The sequence below is a fragment of the Emydura macquarii genome, unplaced genomic scaffold (assembly GCF_026122565.2).
Source record: "Emydura macquarii macquarii isolate MOO-44397 ecotype Brisbane River unplaced genomic scaffold, CSIRO-AGI_Emac_v2 contig_2481, whole genome shotgun sequence".
Taxonomy (NCBI): Eukaryota; Metazoa; Chordata; order Testudines; family Chelidae; genus Emydura; species Emydura macquarii.
In genome coordinates, this window is record NW_027132618.1 from 1,936,506 (window position 1) to 1,945,618 (window position 9,113).

Sequence of the window (9,113 nt, forward strand, 5' to 3'; positions counted from 1 at the left end):
GGGAACAGGCTCTGGCCCTTAGTGGGCAATCACCCCTAAGTAGGGTAGGAAGGGGGAGGGGGACACAGGCCCACCCAACTCCACTGCGTCCCAGCCCAGGGCCCTGGCAGTGATGGGTTGTCCTGTCACTGGGTCAGCGGGATCCAGATGAAACGCCCTGACTCGGCTTCAAGTCATAACGCAGCCGGATGGACGTCTGGCTCCCCAGGGCTTCTTCCTTCCCCCCTTTCCCTAGAGTACCTGGTCCTTTGAGTTGCTCCCTGTTTCCTTGGGATACTCTGCCCGAGGGAAGTTCCAGAACCCCTTGGCCTCGTCGCTCGATGGCAGGTCTGGGAACTCTTCAGAGCTGTCAGCGGAGAGCAGTTCCTCTAGGTCACAAGGTTCTGGGATCTCCTCTGGCTTACAGGGGGCTGGCAGCTTGGGTAGCTCCTCCAGGTTGCAAGATCCAGGGGCCTCCTCCGGCTTACTGGGCTCAGGTAGCTCCTCCAGGTCCTCAGGGCCCCAGATAGTTGGCAGCTCCGGCAGCGTCTCCTCCAGGTAACGGTCTGGCCCTGGCCCCAAAGGACGTCCTTCTCCCTTGACCGCCTTCCCCTTACTGAGTGGAAAGGCCTCCCTTTAATACTTCCTGCCCTGCCTTTCTGCTTCCGGTCAGGTGAGGTTGTACTCTCAGGCTCTGCCCCCCAGAGGGGGTTTGGCTCTCCGTCACCATCAGTCTCCAACGGAGGCCACACCTCTCGGCTACACTGTGGCTTGTACTAAAAATTGCATGGGTTCAAAAACCAGAAATCCCTCCTATTTGTGTATTAATAATAACAAACATGGAGCCAAACACTTACCAGGCTGCAGGGCTACTTCTGTCTGTGCTGCTTTTGCTGCTGGTTCTGCATCAGGCTGATCCCCTGGGGGGCCATCAAATAGCTCTTTTGAGTACAGACTCAAGACTGGCACCTGCTGGTTCCCCTTTGGTTTGATACTTGATTCTGGGGTCAGAAGGTCGCCATCAGAGCTGCCCAACTCTGCCAGTTTCTTCACTGTTTTCTGATATGCCTGATCATTTTTCACTGGTACTCTCACTGAAGTTGAACTTTTTGCTTGTCTTGCACCAGACATTTGCCAATATGGCTGTGATTCCATGACCAGGTAGCAGTGTGTTTGGCAAAGGACTTCTTGTTTGTGGCTATTGCAAACACACAAGAAGGATCATTGTGTTTATGGCTAAGCGGTCAGAATAAAATGGAAGGGTTAAACACTACTCAGCTGTACTTGCACCAGGAGGATTGCTTCTGTTTCCTGGGAGTCGATTGGCTAGTTTTGGGATAGAAAGAATGAGGAACACCAGCCCATGGGATTGTGGGATAGAGTTGGACTCTCAGGACCTGAGTCTGAGGGACCCTGGCCTGAGCTGTGTCCACACTGCAGACTGGTAGAGTCTGGATCCAAGTCCCAGTGTGACCCAAGCTTGAACCCACCACTCTTCCCTCTCATGGGGCCTGGGCCTTTATGGCTTGCTGGCTTCAGTAGACAGAATTGTGTTTTGGCAGAAGCAGAGTTTGGGCTCGAGCATGACTCTGAGCGCGGGGTTACATTGCAGTGTAGACATACCAAGTGACTTCCCATCATGTACAATCTTGTGATGTCAAAGATACTACAGAACCCAGCTGGAACACTGAGACAAACTAATCAGAGTATGAATGGAGACCTGGATCAAGAAAAGATTACCACTTATCTTCCAACAAAATAAGAGAGAACTGCCTGACAAACACTCAACGGTGTTTATTTGTAAGGAACACCATCCTACAGTGTTTTCTTTATTGCTAGTTATTATTGCCATTTTATACCACCTAGTTCTTCTGAGCATTTCAAATGAAACATAGTGAAGACTGGTCCCTCCCCGTAGTATCTTACAGTAATTTAGGGCCTTATCCTTCAACCAATTCCTACCCAATTTAGTGCTTACTATTGTGAATAGGAGTACTGCAGCAACTATCCTGCGTAGGAAGTATTTTGTAGGATTTGGCCCTTGATGCTGGATTTACAAACAAGTGAGGATAAAATGTGCAGAAGGACACTTTTTATAAAAATATGATTATAGAGTCACTCAGTTATGGCATATACATTTCTAAGTAGTTCCATTTGGTTATTTTAATTAAAGTGCAAATTCTCATTTTTGTAGACGATGCTGCTGCATGTTCTTTGCATTATTATTGCTTCAAAATATACTTTTTAATTTGTTCTGAAACTTCTTGGTAGTTTTTAATAGTACTAATATAGTAGATTCTTAGTAGACTGGGATCCTGCAATTTGCAATGCACAGCCAAATATGTGCACCCACATAAAGCCTACTGAATTCGGCGAGACTCCATAAATGCTCACATGTAAATTGCAAGATTGAAGTTTAATGGAATACAGGCCTTGGCAGAGTAATCTCCAAACAAGGGACAACCTTTAAAATAAAGTAGTCAAATCTGGTACTGTAAAATCAAAATAGATGAAACTGCAACATAGAATTTAAAAATTCTGCTTATTTGATCCCTTTTACTTCTCTCCTTCACACAATAAACAAACTGCAAGCTGAAGGGGCCTCTCTGGGAGCTTTGATATAATGCATCATGGGGCACCACATTAGAATGGAACTTGGTTATATGACTTAGACTGAGTAGCAAGGTAAATTTCAAATTAGTTATGAGTTCAATATTATTATTTTCACTGTTGCTACTTTGGGTAGACAGTAAAATATATTTAACATGTAAAATAATAATTCTCATGTGCTATTTATTCAGATTAATGTAGGGGAACTGCAGTCAGTGAGAAAGGAGAGAAACTTTTTATTTTATCATTGCAGAAAATAGAAATCCATTCTTAGCTGGGTACAGTTATTTATGACAGTTTCTTTTTTCTCCAAGCAATGAACTTCATCTTACATAACTCCTGGTATTGCAACTTCATTATAATTAAAGTTACTGGAATAGAACTGTTCTTAATCTTTGTAGGTAAAATAAATTAAAAATTATTAATTTGCAATATAGATTGAAAAAATTAAATATGGCTTTATTCAGTTACTGTTGTAAGACTGAACAGGCATGGATCAGATGTTTTTTCTGTATGATGGCACTAACTAGATTCCCCTTAAGAATATATAGAATAATGCTTTGAATACGAATAAGGTTGTATATTACTATAAATGTTAGAACTATTCAAACCAATAGATTGTTTTAAAATAAATGCCAGAATACATGTTTGGTGGATAGTTATGTTTCAACAATAGACAATGGTGCTTGATTTTCAGCATTCAAGCTTGTTCATATTTGTGTGTGGACAGATGCATGTCTGTCTACTTTCTGCACGCACTATCGGACATGCACATGTAAATCAAGTATTTATGAATTCCTGTGGGTAGAGAAGCAACTGGCTAGAAACGTACACATGCAAACTACTCAATTTGCCTTTGCCCAGCTGAGAGTATGCACATGCACACCACTGGCTTGCATCTTGAAAAATCTGGTTCTATGCAGGAAATGCTGGGACATGGTTACTTTGTCCAGAAAGGCTTGTAATTACAGTAAAACCTACCTTAGAGAACATCTCTCAAGAATGGCCACTTTTTCTAACTCCCATGAGTGGTCACTCTTGGCAGGTTTTACTGTGTATAGTTCAGTGGGGCATGGGAAACACTCTTTCTAGTATCTTTCCTCAGTCTTGCAGTGAGAAAATGCAGTGAGCAGAAAATAGATTTGCTAAACCTCCCTAATGAAAGAGGCAAGGTGGATGAAGTAATATTTTTTACTGGGCCAAACGTCTGTTGGTGAGAGACACAAGCTTTCAAGCCAGACATGTCAATTGATGCCAATTGATCACGAGAGTCGCGATTTCTTAGTAAAATTAGTAAAATTAAGCCTCATTCATGATCTTGCGAAATAGCTTTCAAATGTCAGGATTTTTTTTTTCAACCTCAGCACATTCTTAAAATGTGTTTCCAGTCAAACCTCACCCTAAACAAAGGAATATGATTTCTCCACCAGGCAGTTATGTCCAAAGCACTTTGAAAGATAATGAGAATTCATTTATATATCAGATAAACAAAGCTATCAAGCTAACAAGTGTGGGGAAGAGACAATGTGGCCACACCCCAGCAGGGAAGAGAAACTTCATCCAACATATAAAGAGGTAGGGTAGGGTAGGGTCAAACCTCAAATAAGCAGGGTAGGGTCAAACTCAAATAAGCACTTGAATCAACGGGAAAAAAAAATCCTGACATTTGAGAGTTCTAAAAGTCAGGCTTAATTTTACTTAGGCCTGGTCTATACTTACTGGAAAATTCGGCAGCAGTCAACAGGAGTTACACAAGCTACATAGAATAGCTTGTGTAACTTACGTCAACTTCCTAAATTCTGTTCTGCATGCCTTCTCCACTATACTGCACCGACAGGAAATGTGTACCTGTCGACGCAGCACTACTCTTTTTTAGGAGGTGGTTTAATTGAATCGACTTCTGGATCGATTGAGCGGGTCTTCACTTCCGCTCAATCGATCCAGATGAATCAATCTGACAGTGGCAAATTCACCGCCATCAGTGAAGCGATACCCTTAGAAATCCTGTCAGCTGCCCTGGATGCAGCCGGGGCTCCAGCTGTCAGCTCCAGATGATTGCTCCCCTGCCAGCATGGGAAATAGGAGAGGGGATTTCACTGCAGCCCCCCCAGGCCTGGGGTGGGTGAAGAAGCCTAAGGAGCTGGGAGTTGTAGGGGGGACTGAAGTGAGGAGGGGGGAGAGCTGATTGGGGGGTGGGTGGGTTGTATTGATGGTGGGTTCTGAACAGATTGGGAGGGTGAACTGAGGGTGGTAGGGGGGTTGATGGGGCAGGAGGGCTGAACTGATGGGCTGGTGATGATGGGGACTGGGGAACTGAACTGGAGGGACCAAATTGAGGGGCTTGGGTGGGGGACAGAACTGATGAGAGACTGGGGGGCAGGATTAATTGCTAGGCAGATGTGAGGGTGAGAGCTCCTGCAGCAGGGGCCAAAACCCTCTTATCCAGGACGTGGGAGACTGGGCAACCCAATGGTCACCCTGACGATGGGCAGGGGAAGTTCAGAAAGCAAGAGAATTACCCTAAAAAACACCGTATAGTTTTTTTTTAAATGTCATGAGTCTGGGGCCAATCTCATGATTTTTGGTGGTCAGACTCAGGATTTTTGATCTCTTGAAGTTGGCAATATTGCGAGCCACACAGAGCTTTTCTTCAGGTCTGGGAAAGGAAGGAACTCCCAGCTTCACAGCTAAATGCAAGGTGGAATAGATTGCTTAGCATGAGTAGTTAACACCTATTCTAAGCAACCACTCAAGGTAGAGTGGCCTGTTAATAACTCTGCAGTAATGGGACAAAAAGAGGGGGTTAGTGGGTTACAGATTATTATAATAAATAATTCCGTGTCTCTGTTTAGTCCATGATTTTTAGTGTCTAGCAGAATAATGAATTTAAACTCCTAGGCTCGTCTTTTGAACGTGGTGTGCAGCTTTCCTTTGAGGATGAGGACTGACAGGTCAACTTTAGAGTAATCATTTTGTGAAAAGCATTCACCCACAGGTGATAGGGTGGTTTTGTCTTTTATCATTTTCCTTCATTATCATGAATTCATTTGAGAGTGTAGTGATTGTCTGGTCCCTTGAATGGTTCCTTACAATATCTGCTAACTATTTACGCCAACCATTCTGTTGCATTTTGCTGTGATGCTGGAAGTAACATTCCCAGACCTGAAGAAGAGCTATCTATGGCTCAAAAGTTTCTCTCTCCATCTCCTACTAATAGAAGTTGGTTCAATAAAAGATATTACCTCACCCACTTTGCCTCTCTAATATCCTGGGACGGACATGGCTACAACTACACTGCATATCCCAGATGAAACCAAGATAAAAAATATTTTTGACAACTAATATGGATTAAAGCAAATGTAAACAATGTGGCTCAATTCTGTGCTACATCTGAGAGGTACATGGCCCAGCTAAGAGATGTAGCAATGTTGTACTCTGCAAATCCTGGGGCTACCTAGTCTCTGGCATAAATTAGAGCAACCTTAGGGCTGCTCCGTTTTATGTTGAATCCCCATGATCCCCAAGAGTTGTCCCATTGGCCATGGAACACTGGGACTGGTGGCAAATGGTGGTATGAGAGCTGCACTATCCACCCAGAGTTTCCCCTAGGCAGAGGTAATCCTCCACTGACCTTTATGGATGCTTTGCACCATTGGAGCAGTAAAACCAAATAAGTCATCATGACCTTTGCAGTTCTCAACAGAAATGGGTAAGGCAGAGCCTGAACATACAGAGTCAAACTCAGGCAACAAGTTTATTGAAGTCTGGGAGTTTTGACTGCATCTTGACTTCAGGATTGAGCCTATAGTTAGTAGAACGAAGAAAAAAAAATGAATTCCAGGCAATAAAAGTTCCTCTTGAACCTCAAAACAGAGCTAGGAAGTGTTCAGAAATGATCTTTCCCTCAGATTCAAGGCCCAAACTTTCTAGAGCAGAAGTACTCGGATTGATACTCTGAAGCTGTGTGGGGCCATTCATAGCTTTTATGTGCCTCTCTTACCCAGTTTGAAGAAAGCAGGACAGGGCATCCTTCAAACAGAATGACAGTTGCAATGGGGAAAATGGCCCACTGGGGATATTATGAGAATACAGAAAACACCAATGTTCGCACAAGGAGGCACCCAGTTATGTGGGGGACAAAATAGATTGTTCTTTTCTAATTTGAGACTGGGCGAGCACACCAGGGGATGCACCATGAGCCATCTTTCTTCTAACTCTTTTTGTTCTTTCCTCCCTTCTTTAAGTCCATCCTTCTCTTTTAATCTATCCTCTTCTTTCTCTCCCTCGCTCCCTCCTTTCTTTCAAAAGGAGTAGTGAACTGGAGAGACCCATCCAGACTGCTCCCCTTAGGTTGGTCCTAGCCAATTTTCTTGTATATATGTCATGTGTTTATTAATAGCCTTTTTGACTGTCCTAGTAATTTTTATTCACTTTCACTAGCATTCTGTAACCACGTTTTGTAATAAAAAAATCACACACACTCTGTTTTCCACTTGGAGTCTGGCTAGAGGACTCATTTACCACCTTCCATTTCCCAGTACATAAGGCAATGTGACAGCGTTATTATTAATAAAAGAGATAAAATAGTAAGAGATTGCTGGAGAAAGGGTGTTACGAATAAACCATCTGGGTTTGTCTGCCACAAAAAGTTCTGTTCATTTATTAAATAGGCCTAGTAATCAGGAAAAGGGCTAATCCTGCCTTCTATCAGTGCAGTCCACTATGCTGGGAATTGGGACAGGGTTTGTGGAGGCTTCCCCTGCTTTCCTGTATCGATAGATTTTAAGGGCAAGGGGCTGTCCACTGATCCTTGTCCCCTGTAAAACAGCAAGAGATACTGGACTGCAGCAGTGGCTGTGGAGCAGCTCCATCACTGCCTTGTGATCTGGGAGGGAACGGGCCATAGAATCCTTGTAAAACAACCTCCGCTGTCTAGGCTTGGTGCAGAGGGAAAGATTTAGGACAAACTAAACAGCCAAAGACTATGATTCTATTTTGTATACCGCCAATTTTAATGAGCTGCACCTCAGAGACAGGCAGCATAGTCTGCAAAGTTTAAAACCTCTATTAATAACACTTGTCCCAAACTGACATGCCTTCATGGCACCAAATAATCAATCTAAATTTAAAAGAGATGTTGAACTTTGATAGCACTAATATGGATAGAAACAAATTGTCTTTGGTCACTTTGTCAGCATAGATCTTTAGAACAAGGTAAAGAAAAATAAGGCATGAGAACAAGCAAGAAATTATAGTTGCTCACCAAAATGTTTAGAAAGATTCACTCCTGCAGTGACATCATGCACTACTTTATTCAATACAGTAGGTGGCACTTTAATAACATATTCTTCCAATGTATTTTTCTGGGAAATTAATTTTAAGCTGTTCTCTTTTATTAAATATGAGGAAATATTTTTAAAATATACTTTGTCAAATCTATTTGCAAAATGACAAAATTTACTGTCCCCATACGTGATCCAGGCTGTGCTTTGAAAGGCAAAAGTACTTAACACACACCTGATATAAAACATAAGGTTGGCAAGATATAGCAGAACCTTGCACTGTGTCCTTCCTTACATTTTTTACGTCTAAACAACATGCATTTTTGCTTCTTGCACCTTAATTGAAATCAAAGCAGTGGTAAACAACTTGGGAAGTTCTCCCCAAAATAATATGAGCAAAGCAATTGCAAACAATCATGTCTCAGCAATATTTAAATATAACATGTTTATGTGCAGTTGCTTTCTATAGCAGGCAGGGTATTTAAGGATTGGGGTCAGAGAGAGGCCAAATCAGGCTTTCACTGGTAGAGTATGCCAAGAAAACAAAAAAAAATAGCCTTGTTGCCATTTGTTAAACTTTAGGGGACCAATCCTGTGAAGTCACCTCCTGAGAGAATGTAAAGCCAATCAAAGCCACTCCAGAGGTGATCAGCACCTTACAGTGTTGGGCCCTAAATCCATGATGTCTTGCACTGTCAATTGCACTTCCCTTTGAGAAATGGGCAGTTTGTATACTGCTCCACTATCATTCAGTTATGTATGTGATACTAATTTATAAAGGGTGTTTGTTCTTGATTATACTAATGCAACCTTATTAATGTCAGGGGGTTTGCATCATGTAACCAAGAACAGAATTTGGCACTGATGCTTAATTCGTGCCTGTGTCCCTCAGAGGGATATTAATGTACAAATAATATCAGTAGCACTCAGTAGAATATCAAACTTACTCTCAGGGATTAAAACTAACAGGACAACATTTCATTGTGATTGACACTTTCCTTTAAATGTGGTATTCTATCACTTATTACAGGGCATTAATTTACTGTTTGGAGACCAATCCAGCTCTCATTGAAGGCATGGATGCCTTTCCACAGACTTTAACAAGAACTGGATTGATCTCTCAAAATCACCAGGAAAGGCAGTTCTATCGAATCTTGGATTAATATTGAAATAATTATTGATGTTATTGTAACATCAAGAGGCCTCAGGATTTGGAGCTCTATTGTGCTAGTTGATGTATAA